Source organism: Madurella fahalii (genome assembly GCF_045866475.1).
Source record: "Madurella fahalii IFM 68171 DNA, scaffold_3, whole genome shotgun sequence".
Taxonomy (NCBI): domain Eukaryota; kingdom Fungi; phylum Ascomycota; class Sordariomycetes; order Sordariales; genus Madurella; species Madurella fahalii.
In genome coordinates this window covers 2,918,430-2,933,525 of record NW_027263973.1, presented here as the reverse complement: position 1 = coordinate 2,933,525, position 15,096 = coordinate 2,918,430, and positions in this window count along the sequence as shown.

Below are 15,096 nucleotides of genomic sequence, written 5' to 3'. Positions count from 1 at the left end.
CCTCGACCAGTTCCCTGGTGCTGTCTACCAAGTAGAGTCTAGGTATCTATTGGTCGTCCTTAGCCTGGTACCCTTTCTATTTAACTAAGTACTCTAGCGACTCCTTCCCTTTATGCCACTTGATATATCGGTCGGCGATTCTATCTACTTCCTAGTGTTATTCGCCGTCAACCTCTACCAGTTCTAGCGCCGGCTGGGACCGGCCGAACGGGTTTTCCCCCTGTGCCGGTTTGAATAGCTGCGCGACTGCAACCACTAGGTGGATGCGACTGCCCGATAGAAGGTCCAGCTCATATGCCAGAGCTCCTACCTTTCTCTTGATCCTGTATAGGCCGGCGCGCTGAGGTGACTATTTGCGGCTCGGCTTGCCCGGTAGATGGTATCCTTTGTATAGCCTTATATAGACTGTGTCCCCGACTTCGAACTCCGTTGGTATGTGCTTATCGTCGTAACGTATCTTGGCGATGGCACCTGCGTGGTCCAGGAGTTCAGCTGCCTCGCGTTGGTATTGGTTACAGAGGACCTCCAACGCGTCGGCACTGACCTGTGTCCCTCTCGTCTTGTCTAACATGTCCAGAACTGTCCGCAGGCGGAATCCATATACCAGCTCGTTGGGGGATCTGCTAATGGTGGCCACGAGTATATTGTTCAGGTTGTGTTATAACGCTGGGATCAGTTGCGGCTACGCCTCGCCCGGCTTATCTGCCAGGTCTATCTGTAGGGCGATCTCGACGGTCTGGTTGGTATATTCTGACTGTCCGTCTGTTTACGGGTGATAAGCAGTGGAGAAGTATAGTTTGACATTCAGTAGGCTGAAGACCTCCCTCTAGAGGTCAGATATGAACTTCGGATTACGATTACTAATGATTACGGCCGGTAACCCCTAGTCTGCTATTATCTATGCTCTAACGAACTGCCCTGCCTATTCCTTGGCTGTTATAGTTCTGTTTCCTGGAACCAGTAACTTCTTCTTGCTAAATTTGTATGTTATGGTGGCCAGTGTGTCGAGCGAGCTATGCCCTTTTACAGCCTACGGCGTCCGTTCTATCGGGGATTCCGGCAACTCTGTGATAAAGTTAATGGTTACTATATGAAACGGCGTCGGTAGTATCCGTATTGGTTATATCTCACCGGGGGTCGGTATCCTATCCGTCTAGTTCTGTCGGTACGTTTTATAGTACTTGACGAACATCTTGACTTTCCAGTACTTCTGTCTAAAGTAGATATTACTTAAGTCGGCTATTATCCTGCCTACCCTAAAGTAGTATTTGTCATCGTGAACTATCTTGAGGATTGGTCCGATGTTCTTAGCCGGAATGTAGAGCCTTCGGGCTCCATCGAAGTCTATATAATAGAGTAGCCTGTCCCTGATCTCGTATAGTCCTATTGGGAGCTTCGGTCGACCTCTTGGTTTTCGTTTACCTAAAGTCCGACTCTTTTCCGTACCGATTGGCGTTGTCGATGTCAATCGCAAGTAAATCTTAGTATACTTCGAGTCGGTGGCGTAACCTGCTATAATCTCCTCCCGCTATTCGTTATCCAGGACCGCTTCTATGCTACTGACATCTATTACATTGTACTCCTCGTCCTATTCGTACCAAGTATAGGTCTATATATCTTCCAATTCGTCACCCTAGTTCGTCGCGGTATCCTGATTGTTGTCTTCGAATATAGGTAGCCGGGATAACGTATCGGGTACTACGTTGAGTGTTCCCGGGATGTGGAAGATATTCAGCTCAAATTGGGATAGCTAGTTCGCTACATTGGCAAGCTTTAGATTGGCTTTAGCGAGATCCATCGTAGTTAGCGATATATACTTAACTATGCCCTTCGTTACAGCATAGTCTGTCAGGATATTAATCGGGTAATTGTTAGACTGTACCATCTTTCGTAGTTTCCTGACTGCCTATACTACTACCGCTACCTCAGCCTCGGTCGAACTATACTTCTTTTCTACGTTTGTTGTTGCCCTAGAGAGAAACGTAATAGGCTGTATCTCCCCTAGCAGAATGTCCTTACCCGGTATTGCTTTACCGTCCTAGTCGCTACATAACTAGAAGGCTATAACGCTATATCCATGGCAGCAGGCATCCACCTTGATGAACAGCGGTTTGTCTAGACGGTAGTAATACAAGAAGAACTAGGAATAGAGATACTCCTGGAGGAGTCGGAAGGATTCCAGCTTATCTACTGTCGGCGTCTATCTCGTTATCGAGATAAACGACTTCTTTACTGATTTCGGTTTCCCCGCCTCGAGCTTACCTTCCTCCCTCCCTTTCGCGAGTAATTATATCTTCCTCCGTTCCAACGGTACCTTCTTCGCGTCGTACTATATAATGCTACGGCGTAGCTATCCGGCTATCCCTAGGTAGGTCTCAAGGGCTCCGAGGGTATTCAGGAACTTTATCTTCTAGAAGGCCTCGATCCGGTTATCAGTTTTAGCTATTCCGTCTCCGTTAACAAGGTATCCCAGTAGGCGTACCGCCGGGTATCCGACGAACGACTTCTTCGGGTTAATATAGACTCTGGTTCGGTCGAGTGCTTCTAGGACGGCTCCTAGGTATTCAACATGTTCTTCCTCTATATCGCTGAAGATAACGATGTCGTCGATATATACTCGTACGAAATACTCTTTACCTCTGAACAGCCTATCTATAAATCGCTAAGCAAATACTAGCGAGTTCTTGAAACCCATAGGCACAACGTAATACTTTTCTAACCTACAGTGGCTTATAACCACCATGCAGTCAGCGTGCTCCTTGGCTATCGGCAGCTAGTAGAAGAAACCTAATACGTCGAAGACCGTATAGACTTTCTTACCGACCACTACATTCATTATATCATCCTAGTCCGGTAGAGGGTAAACGTCGGATACGGTAACCGCATTCAGGGGCCTCAGGTCAATGACCGAGTGGCTCTTCCGCTCTCTATTAACTGTTTTCCAGATAAGGAAAACTAGATAAGCAATCGGTATTGGCTGGTCTATAAAATTCATTCTTCCCTTAGCGTTCAGTCTATTAAACTGGATATCGAGGGCCTTCTAATCTTTACAGCCCATTAGGTATACACATACTGGCCGCAGTTGTTTCTAGTACCCTTCTACAAGATCTACGTACATCTTTTAGTCTTCCGGTATAGAGACAATTCCTCGGTAACGGAAGATATTATACTTATCTAGAAGTGCCTTTAAGTGGTCTGCGAATACCGGGTTCTTGTTATAGATACTGACTCTATATTTAGATTCTATAGCAGAGTAGTTATCTAGCTTCTCGATACTATACAACGGAACAGTACTGAGTTTAGCGGCTTATTTGACTATCTCAGCTAGTTCTGGGTTGCGAGGCGCTTCCTCGTGCCCGGCTGACCTATCACCTACCTCAACCAGCAGCGACTATTCCTCGTATATAACGCTATTTGATATTTCTCCCTAATTGTCTATAATAGATCCCTATATTGTTAGTAGGCATTCCTCGTTACCGGAGTACTAGACAATTACCTAATTTTTGTACCTTCTTTGACAACTAACGGTTTATCAGATTTATTGACTGCGAGAGCTGCCTTAGGTATAGCCCAGTCGACTGTTATGTCCGCGAAGTGGTTATAGGCAGTTTAGAAGTAGTAAACGTCGTGTAAGTCAATGTTTCTGCGTTCCCGCTATCTATCCGTCTTTCCGACTGGCTTAGGGAGATCGGTGTATCGTACGGGTACTAGAGTTTGCTTCCCTAGCAGTATAGTAAGTATGTAGCTTGTTACCACCTGCCTGAGGATTGTGTCCTTTGACTTCTTAATGACCTTACCCTGTACCTTTATATTAAAGATAGAGCGAAATAAGCATAATCTGCTTATAAAGTCAATCCGTATGCTGTTTTCGAGTATAAAGTCGGTTCCGATAAGCATCTTCGGTTCCAGTCCTTCGATTACGTCTGCGTATACTTGAAAGTGCCTATCCACTTCCTTTCTGTATACCTTTCCTAGAATATAGAGATTAAACTCTACCTGTCTGTCGATCTTAGTCCTTGATTTAATACCTTTAATGAAGTAGGTTCTATATCGGTCTATCTTAGATTCTTCGCCCATTTTATTATCTAATCCTTATCGACTAGATTGGTTGAACTGCTAGTGTCTAGACAGATGTCGGTTAGGTCATCCCTAGGGTTAGCCCTGACCTTGATCCTGAAGTAGGACGTCTTTCGCAGCTGCTTGTCCCCGAAATTACCCCCTGGGTTTACCTCAATGATTTAACTGTCTTCGAACAACAGGTTTGCCGGTTCGTCGCTGTCCGTATTATGTTCTTGAGGCGAAGTTACTAGGTGCCTTTTCGTATACTTAGCTGATTGCATAGACGTCAAATCCCGCCGAGGCCTGGTACCGATATACTCCTTCTTAATATACTCGAAGAGTTGCCTCCTTGTTATGAAAAGGCTGTTATACGTCTGATATTCGTAGGCCTTATCCTCGTGCCTCTTAACCGGCTTGAACTTCGACTCGTAATCGCTCTGATCACGGGTGATAAAGAAGTGGTTACGGTTGCCCGTATCCTCGTTATCTACCTCGGACTCCTCGTCCTTAATAAGGTAGAATCCTTCTTGTTCGAGTTCTGTACAGCGGTTCTTAGCCTCTTCGTTATCTCCTACTACCTACTCGTAGTTGACGTAGGTATATAACCCGTCGGGGAGATATCGTCGTCGGCTAAAGGTTCTCTAATGCTGGAATCGCTTTGGTCGTGACGGTTGGTAATCCCTGTAGTCCCTGAAACAAATCTGTCTATCGTATTATTAAGCTTTACTTTCCTTCAGCTGATCTTACTACCTAGATCTGAATCTCCCTTCATTGTAGTCGTTGAATAGGCGGTACCCTTTTCTGCGGTTTAAACGGCCTCGGAAGCCCTCTGCTCGGTATTGCGGTCGATTCTGACGCGACTAATGGGTTTCCTCGTCAGACTATGATTCTCTGTCGACTTCGGCTTCCGAGTCGTCTACTGCATATCCGGAGCGGTTAAGGTTGAAGGCTTTGGTATCTCGCGATCTCTCCTATAGTACTATTTTAATAACTTTCTGCTTCTCTTCGGCTAGGTTCAGGTAATCGCTGATCGTCGTCTTAGTATCCGGCTGCGGTAGGAGTATCTTGAGCTCGGGGTATAGGTAATTATAGAAGTAAGTGAGTAGCTATATCTCGCTGTTGTCTCCCTATACGCGTATATATTTGAAATATTCTATTGCAAAGGTCTTGACCGATTTGTCATTGACGTTGTCCTTTATAGTATATCGGTTCTTCCTTAGCTATTCCTCGGTTTCTAGTAGCTTGATACCGAATTCCTTTTTCAGGCGTTTGAACTATATGTCTATAGAGATCTTCAGGCTACCTCTCTCGAGGTCCGAGAGTTGCTGATCGTACTAAATTAGAGCCTTCCCTTTAAGTAAGGTCTATATTTCTATCCTCATTTTTATGACTTTCTTATAGTTGTCTTCGACCTATTCTATAACTTTTCTCTCCTACAGATAGATATCTATATAGTAGAGCATCTTGCTATTATAGAACTGGCTATCCGTACCATACTATACGGGGTCGGTATCTAGTTAAAAGATTCCGGCCTCGTTGATCCTCCAACTCGCTAAGTTTGTCGTATATAGGGTCGGCGTTGACTGCAGTATAACCCCTAGCGATCTAACTAGTCTCTCGACTAGGTAACTGACCTATCGTAGTTTACCTTCTTCGCTCGTCCGCCTGTTAGTAGGTTCCGGCCCCGATAGTTCTGGGGCGTTATACCTAGTATACGTCGATATTGACCCGAACTGGCGTAAGACCGGCACTGGAATTGCCAGGGGTATCCCAGTACTAGGATCATCCCTAAAAGGGGAGGAATCCTGGCTGTCCGCTCCCCGGTCTATACCGGAGGGTAGGTATCGTGGTAGATCCTATTAGCCTATTGCCTCGGCTGTCTCTTATAGTCTTGTACTCGGCTAACTAACGGTCATCCGTAATAGAGATGTCGTAGTCCGTTCTGCAGACCCCTAGTTATTTAAGTCGCGTACCGACTACTCTTCTATAGCCGAATCCGGCTAGTATATTGTAAAGGGGGTTGTTCTGGGAACACGTTGAGGGAGATGGACTACAATCTCTCAGTACCGAAAAGGGTTCGATCAGTGGGCGATAGCTTCACGAACAGCCTCCTATTGTCATTGACTACACAGAGACTGATCCTTGCAGATCAGAAGTGCCCCGCGTGAGAGAGTTCCCTCATAGGGTTCTTATCTATCCTGTATCGTGACATCATCCAGCATCATTCGGCGGGTCCTCCTGACCTTAGTCTGGAGACTCTCGTTACATATATCTCCTGACTCGGCAGGTACATGTAGATTGAGCGAGATTGCTATTCTACTGTCGGTCCTGGGCGTATATCTGTCTCTAGAGGCGTATGTATGGTATCCTAGTTGTACTTAGGACTTAGCATTTTCAGGGTCTAGCGAGCCCCCCGCGTTGCCTTGCTTGATGCCGTCCCGGTATCTTCTAGCTAGCTAGGGATTCGACCTATTACGATCGTTTGTTCGTACTTCCGGATCAAGCTAGGTAATAGAGCTCTCGGGATATAGATATCGAGTTTCCAGTTGTCAGGATACTCCTGATATCGCGGTTGCTCGCCGAACTCGAGTTCGTATTCCGAGGTCGAGTCTAGATTGCGGTAGAGGCTGGCGATATGTCGGGTGCGCTTGACTAACTCGGTATTGAGTTTACTAACCTACGTAATCCGCGGGTTCTCGGTAATGAAGGTGAAGATTTGGCGTGCTTCTTTGAGCTCCTGAGAGTCTATCTGGCATGTTTCTTCCGGTGTCTGGGTATTGTCGATGCCGATAGCTGAAGCGTCAAACGTTATGTCGGTTTGATGGCCGTATGTAAGTTATAAGCCGTTAAAGCTATCTGTGTCGCCGTGAAGGCTAGTACAAATGGTGTTACTGCTCTCGGCAGAAGATCTTCGTTTGCTCTACGTTGTGAATGTAGAGTGTCCTTGAAAGGTTCGTCCGTTTGATCTGGCTGTTGGCACCACTTGCTACGAGTGTCTCGCTACTCGCTAGCGGAGACTATAGAGAGGTCAGGCTTGACTGCCCTGTGGCGGATACTTTATGAACCCTAGTATGAGTATTAAAAGTGTAGTTAAGTCTGTCTATTTCTAACTAAGTGCAGAATGACCGCGAAGTGGTCATTCTGCGTAACGGGGCAGTCTAGTCACGTGCCACCATGCCAAGCATGTCTGACTCGTAATAGGTCTATAGTATAAACTACTTCCAGTTAAACGTACTCTTTTATATGTTAACGAGTAATAATCTGCTCTTGTTTAAGCCAATTAGCTTCTTAGTAATCTTAAAGTCCTGGTAGGTAAATACTTAGTGATCCTATAGTAACTTCTAAAGGACAACCTATTATTTCAGGTTTCTAACTAGCTAGTTTACTAGGGTCCTATATACTAGTATCTGTCACAAACTACTAATTACACCAAAAGGTGGGGAGTTCTACGATTGTTAGTCGTAGAATGCTAAACCTGTATTTTATCTGATACACCCCCTCAGCTCTAAAGACATCCTGAGGGTTTAGGGCTGGAGACCTTTTGCCTCCTGGAGACCACTAACTCCGTTTACCCACACCTCGTCTCGAGCTTATGTAAGGTCTTAGCGCTTTTCGCTGGGTGGCAGATCTGCTCTGCGTGGGAATCGAACCTACGACTTTTTAATCAGCTAGTACCAAAGAGGCACTGAGACTCTTAATTGTTGTAAACTACCAACTATACCAAAAGGTGGGGAGCTCCACGATTGTTAGTTGTAGAATGCTAAACTTGTATTTTATCTGATAGTATCTTCGCCATTCTCTAGTATATAGTAGACTCTCTTAACCCCTTCTATAGTCGTCTTTCCGACCTAGGTACTAGCTGATTTACCAGGGTTTCTTATACGAGCTAATTTGCTTTCTTCTACGTAATAGACAATCTTATTTCTTTCTATAATCAGCTTTCTAATCCGGTTTGCCCGAATAATTTTATTTTTAAAAGTAGGTATCTACTCGAGTCTATTAGAACGTTCTTTATCCTCGTAATCTAGTCTTCTCGAGGGGCTATTAGCCGGATTTCGCTTCCTAGGCTGATATTTAATAGTGAAATCAAATCCTACTAGATACATATACTATCTAGTCTATCGGCTGTTCAATTGATTTTACTTTATAAACCTTTATAGGTTATTATAAGCCGAAAATATAGTAATTTTATAGCAACTCCCTTCAATATAATATCGTTAATACTTAAAGGCTTCTATAATAGCTATTATCTCTTTATCAGGAGTTCTATAGTCCTAGGCCGGTCCAGAAAACTTCGTCGACCAGAATATAATAGGACGTTTTCAGCCCTCTTTTAGGACCTATAATAGGATAGCTCCTATTACAAAATCAGAGACGTCTGTCTCAATAATAACAGGGAGTTCAGGGTCGAAATAATATAAAATTGGCGTATCTTGAAATACTCTCTTAAGCTACGCGAATACTATACGCTCTTCGGCCTTTAACTGGAGGGTTCCCGGTTTTCGTCTATTCTATAACCCCTTTAATAAATTACTTAACGGTAATATAATCTCCGAATAACCTCGAATAAATTAACAGTAAAAATTATAAAATCCTAAGAAAACTTGGATATCTCGATAGGATTATAGTTCAGGCCAATCTTAGATAGTCTGAATTCGTACCGAATCTATATCGATACTTTCGGGAGTTAAAACATAATCTAGAAATTCTATCTTATTCTAATAAAATGAATACTTGCTAGGCTTATAGTATAACTGTATTTGTCTTAGGCGTTTTAGGACTCGTCGGAGGTAAGTCGTATAGGTTTCCCGGTCTAGGGAGAAAATTAAAATATTATCTAAATAACATATACAATAATCGTATAGTAGCCCGCTTAAAGCAGTTTAAATATAACTTTAGAAGGTTATAGGAGTATTTATCAGGCTAAAAGGCATAATAAGATATTCAAATAGACCGTATCGGATATGGAAAGCTATCTTCTATTTATCTCCTTCTCGGATATAAATCCGGTAGTATACCTCTTTCAGGTCCAACTTCGTGAAATACTTTACTCCGGATACTCGGTCTAAGAGTTCTGAGATCAACGGTAAAGGGTACCGATTCTTGACCGTTATTCGGTTAAGTCCGCGGTAATCTATATATAAGTATAGAGTACTATCTTTCTTTAGGACAAATAAGATAGGACTTGCAGCTGAACTCTAGGATAGGCGAATACAGCCTTTTACTAGGTTTTTATATAGATATTCCTCTAAAATCGAAAGTTTATATTGTAATAGAGAGTAAAGAGGTCTAATAGGGGGAACAGTATTAGGGAGTAGATTAATAATATAATCAGTACTTTTGAAAGAAGGTAGAATATCTGTATTACTGGAGTTTATAATATCTATAAAGTCTGAAATTTTAGAGGGGATATTATCTGGTTTTCGGAGGGGATTTTCCTCTTCCTCCTCTAGAAAAAGTACCTCCGGTATATCTAGGTATTATATCAAGGAGTAAATATAAGCTTCTCCTCGATATATTTTTAAGAATTTCTTCGGGTTTTCAATCCGAATATACTCCGATTCCGTTATAAACTACTATAAATTCCTTTCCAGGTATAATAAGATTTTATAGGATATTAAACTTAGTATTCTAAGAAGAATAGGGGAATCGTTTGTAATAAGGGGGTAATTAATAGCAATATAAGAAATATATATTCTCTTAGTAATTCCTTAGTAGTCTATTAACTCTAAAGGAACTTCATAAACACTAAATACTTCAATGATATAATAATCTATAAACTGAATATAGGGTAATTGCATCCTGATCTATCGGAGTTTCCTCTATTTTACGAATTCTAGACTAACAATATCAATCTCTACTCTAGTATCGAGATCGACTGTAATAGATTTAGGGGTATAGTTCAATAAGGTTATAGAAGTATATATTCGTTCTTTAACTGGAACCCCTAGTATATTATCTTTACTAACGTGATCGGGGTTTATATCCGCTGGTATCTGCTATTTTCCCGCTAATTTAAGCGTAATCCCCTACCTCGGTAACTGGGGTACCTAGTAGCTTTATTCACTGATACTCCCTTTTATAAGCAGTTATTGACGAAATAGGTATTACTGCTATAAACAAAATAAGTTAAAGGGTTTCTTTAACTGTCTATAGGGTTCAGCTAATTGAAATAAGATAGGGTTGATATAGGGTGGTTATCAGGTTTCGTATATAGTATCGTTGACTATATATTTCGTTGGTGATAACGGGATAATAATACTCTTTAAAGATAAAATAACGATTTATAGGTTAGGGAAGAATGTGATAAAAGAGAAGAGTAAGAAGGATATCGGGACCAATATTTAGGGGCTTTCTGAGGTTTTCGGTACTAGAAATTATACCAAATTTAGATAGTGAGTTTGACTATCTCTTCCCGAATCTCTAGCTTATTATAGACATATAAGTCGATATAGTTGTTAATTATAGACGAAAGCTTTATATAAAAGATGAAAGTACAAGCCTTTTTATCCTATTTCGGGAATTGGGCTTCAAGGGATTCCAAATACTAATAAAAGTCCAAAGGAAACTAGTTTTCTTGTTATTTAGTATCATTGAGCTACTTTATAATAGTAGATTTTTAATCTATAAGATCTCGAATACAATTCAGTATCTAATCTTTAAACGTTTTTCAATTGTTTTCAGCCTCTTATCGTATATCTATTAGAAGATTGTTGTAATAACTATACTATCGATTGTAAGGACGTTCTTCTATTTAATCTAAAGCGAAAAGGATCTAGTTTATACCCGTTTTAAACCGTTTCGGGTCTCCTATAAATACTCGCTATAGATCTTAGAGCTATTCTAAACGGCGTCAATAGGTAGTATTATCAGGGAACTGAATCAGATACTTTACTTTAATCGCCTTTCGGTTCTCATTATAATCACTAGAATTTGCTAAAAGAGAATGATATTGTCTGTATTTCGGTAAGGATTCGTCTAGTGAGATACCTAGCTTCCGAAGCAAATCCTCTTCTTATTCTCGCAGTTGTTTCAGCGCTTCTAATTGCTGTATCCGAAGACGGGTTGATTCTAATAGGTTATTATAGTAAGGAGCTTGACGCGGAACCCGGGAGTCCAAAAGGGTATGCGAAGATATACGAAGTCGAAATCCTGGTGATTCCGACCGATGAAGGCGTATAGGATTTGTGGGTGATTGGGAGGTGTTTTCCCCTGGACTCGACTCTGCTCCCAGCTCACGAGAGGTACTTATCGTAGGTACCATCTCAGCCAACGGTAGAACAGAAGGATCAGAATTGTAAAGGGGGTTGTTCTGGGAACACGTTGAGGGAGATGGACTACGATATCTCAGTACCGAAAAGGGTTCGATCAGTAGGCGATAGCTTCACGAACAGCCTCCTATTGTCATTGACTATACAGAGACTGATCCTTGCGGATCAAAGTGCCCTGCGTGAGAGAGTTCCCTTATAGGGTTCTTATCTATCCTGTATCATGACATCATCTAGCATCATTCGGTGGGTCCTCCTGACTTTCGTCCGGAGACTCTCGTTACAATGCCCCAATGAGTAACCTGCGGGAATTCGTTCTAGACAAACGCACATTAGGTAAATACAACTACCGCTGCATAGGATGTAAAGGGGGTTGTTCTGGGAACACGTTGAGGGAGATGGACCACGATGTCTTGATACCGAAAAGACCTGGACCAGCGGGCGATATCTTGGTGAACAGCCTCCTATCAATTACACAGAGACTGATCCTTGCGGATCAGAAGTGCCCCGCGTGAGAGAGTTCCCTCACGGGGTTCTTATCTATCCTGGTACAGTGACATCATCCACCGTCATTCGGCCGGTTCCCCCGGTCTGGCCCAGAGGGCTCTCGTTACATAGGAGTAGTGAGTGTTCCGCGCTTTTTAGCTCAGTAGTAATTTGTAACAGGCATCAAGTCTGCCCGCTCACTACCTTACCTGCCTTACCTTATCTTAGATGGCTGACGATAGTAAGGTTGAGCTACATACCACAAAATTATGATGGCGGCTATGGGGGGGATTCAAGTGAGGGGACGAATTTTGTGAGTAGACTAGTCAAGGCGAGCGGTAGAGATAGCTCATCTACTCTATCTTTTGGGTGATGCTGAGATTTTGCCTATAAAAGTTCCTCGTCTGCTCAGAAACGGCCAGAACTGGTAGCTATGAGGACAAGAAACCGCACCCTTTGAACAACAACGAGGACCAAAAGCGGTCGTTGTTGTAGAGAGGGCGAAAACATGAATCTGGACCTGGTAGTTAACTTTTTTTTAGGTCCAACTTGCTGACTCAGCAGAGCCTGGGGTATTGAAGACGTTTTCTAAGGATTAAAACGGTAGACTTCGTACCTATTTAGTTTCCTACTATTCCATTTCCCAACTCCGTTTCCCATCTATACCGCGGTATAATTCTAACATCGCCTTGTAACTGTAGCTCCACCAACGTATTTACAAGTCTTATTCCTAGCCAACTAAATGTATTTACAGCCCTACTCTATACGTCTTGGTAAATTGTAAGCTATAGCAGCTGAGTTTGCTAACTAGGTATATAGGGTAAATTCATAACTAGGATAACGTATATGATAAGCGAGTGACTAGAACAAGCGAGTGACCAGAACAAGCGAGTGACCACTTTTCTACCAAACACACCACCCTACCACCAACATCTCAATTTCTCAACAACGTAAAATGGAGATAACTTCAAACGAAGCCCAATTAATTCTGGCTATTGCCGCTCTTGAAAAAGATCTAAATTTTAAGGTTGCAACTGCAGCAAATATCTGTAACGTTGATCGCAGCACCCTTAGACGTCGACGTGCCGGTCGGCCTGCACGACGCGATATTCCAGCCAACTCCCGTAAACTTATGGATTTAGAAGAGCAAATAATCGTACGATATATAGTTGAGCTGTGTACACGCGTATTCCATCCCCGGCATGCATATGTGGAAGATATAGCCAACCGATTACTACGTGAACACGATACGCCTCCTGTTGGCATACGATGGATTTATAACTTCGTTAAATGCCAGCTAGACCTTCGTATGCGTTTTACGTGTAAATACGAGTACTAGAGGGCTAAATACGAAGATCCAAAGATTATTCGCGAGTGGTTTGTACTCGTATAAAATACTAAGACCAAATATAGTATCTTCGATGAAGACTCGTATAATTTTGATGAGACTGACTTTATAATGGGCATTATTACCCCAACTATGGTAGTTACTACCTTAGATGGCCGTAGTAGAGCTAAATAGGCCTAGCTTGGTAATTATAAGTGGGCTACAGTTATCTAAGGAGTAAATGCTTAAGGCTGGGCTATTCTACTATTTATTATCCTAGTTAGGCAATACTACCTTGCCAATTAGTATTGAGAGTACAACCTTCCAGTAACCTAGTGTATTATAACAACCGATAATAGCTAGATTATAAATATAGTAGACCTTGATTAGATTAAGTACTTCGATTACTATATAGTATCTTATACGAAGGGTATATACCGGCTATTAATCCTGGATAGCTATGATAGTTACTATACCGAGGAATTTGAGATCTACTGCTAGGAACACAATATTATCACACTCTACATATCTTCGCATTCCTTGTACCTACTTTAGCTATTAGATATTAGTTGTTTTGTACCGTTGAAGAAGGTATATAGCTACCAAATTAAGCAGTTGATTGTCAGATCGAAAATTGGGATTGCTGTGGGAAAAGGAGAGTGAAAGGATGATTCGCATTGAAGGAGCAGCGTCTGCGCAGCTATCGCTTCTAAGGAGGTGGTAGGTGACAGTGTTGAACTCTGAACGTTCCAAAACTTCCGGCGAAGCCGGTAATTTATAGGCCCCTAACCCTAGCAGTGCTCCGCCTGCACCTGACACCCTCCTGCACCTAACATTGATGTGGATGAGTATTATATATATCAGTAAGCTGGAGTTTCTCTGTAGGTTCAGAGCAGCTTTTTTTGCTTCAATTACGGAAGAAAATATCTAGGGTGGCTTTGCCAGAGCTAGCTTTGTACTGTACGACCCAGAGAGAGTAATATCTAAGCTGGATATACGCATTCATACCCCAACACCTCTAAGCTCAAGGCTAGGTACAGTACAACCTTGGGTCTTACAAACACTATACAACTCTCGAGAAGCTACCTCACAGTTAGAGCTTATTAAAACCCGGATATCTAAGTATCAGGGTAGCTCTCTAACACCTATGCTAGCTGCTGTAGACCTATTAGCTAAAGGAACGATGGCTGTAATGCACGAGGTAGCTATTTTACGTAACGGGGTTTCTATACTACACAAGGCCAATGAGGGGCTTAGTAAAAGACGGAGAGCTAAAAAAATACGTGTACGGCTTGGAGAATCACTTACTGTACAAGAAGCACAGGATCTACTGGATCAGAAAGCCGTAGGTGGGCAGGTAATCCAGGAAACACAACAAAATAGTAGTGGTATAGGGGGGGCTCGTACGAAGATTCGGTGCTGTAGCGTATACGGCAAGCCTGGTCATAATGTACGTACGTGTAAGGAGGCTGCAGAATCGTCTGATTCATCTGTTTCCAATTCAGTTATTGTTATTTCCTAGCGTTGTGGTTGTGTAATTGAGGATGGTTATGGTGGGGTGGTGAAAAAGTGATCACTCGCTTGTTCTAGTCACTCGCTTATCATGTACGTTAACTCTACCTTTTTTATAGTGCAACTAACGGTATTAGCAATAAGGCCGACAGTCTATAGAATGACGAGGATACCAAACTGTAAGCCGACTTCATCTCCAAGAAGTGCGAGAGATACGCTAGAGAATGACGGCGTCTACTAGTACTAGTTGCTGTAGAGGACTGTACTGTAATCGAGTGTATAAACCCGGAAATGGATGCCGACCCTACAGACCTGATCGGCCCTATTACAGCGGAAGTGCTGACCGCCTTCGCCAGCCTAACTCGACAGCTGCAACAGCGGGCGACTTGCCGGCCTTGGTGGCTCAGGAGACGAGCCTTCCCTAGATACGATCGTCGTTGCCGA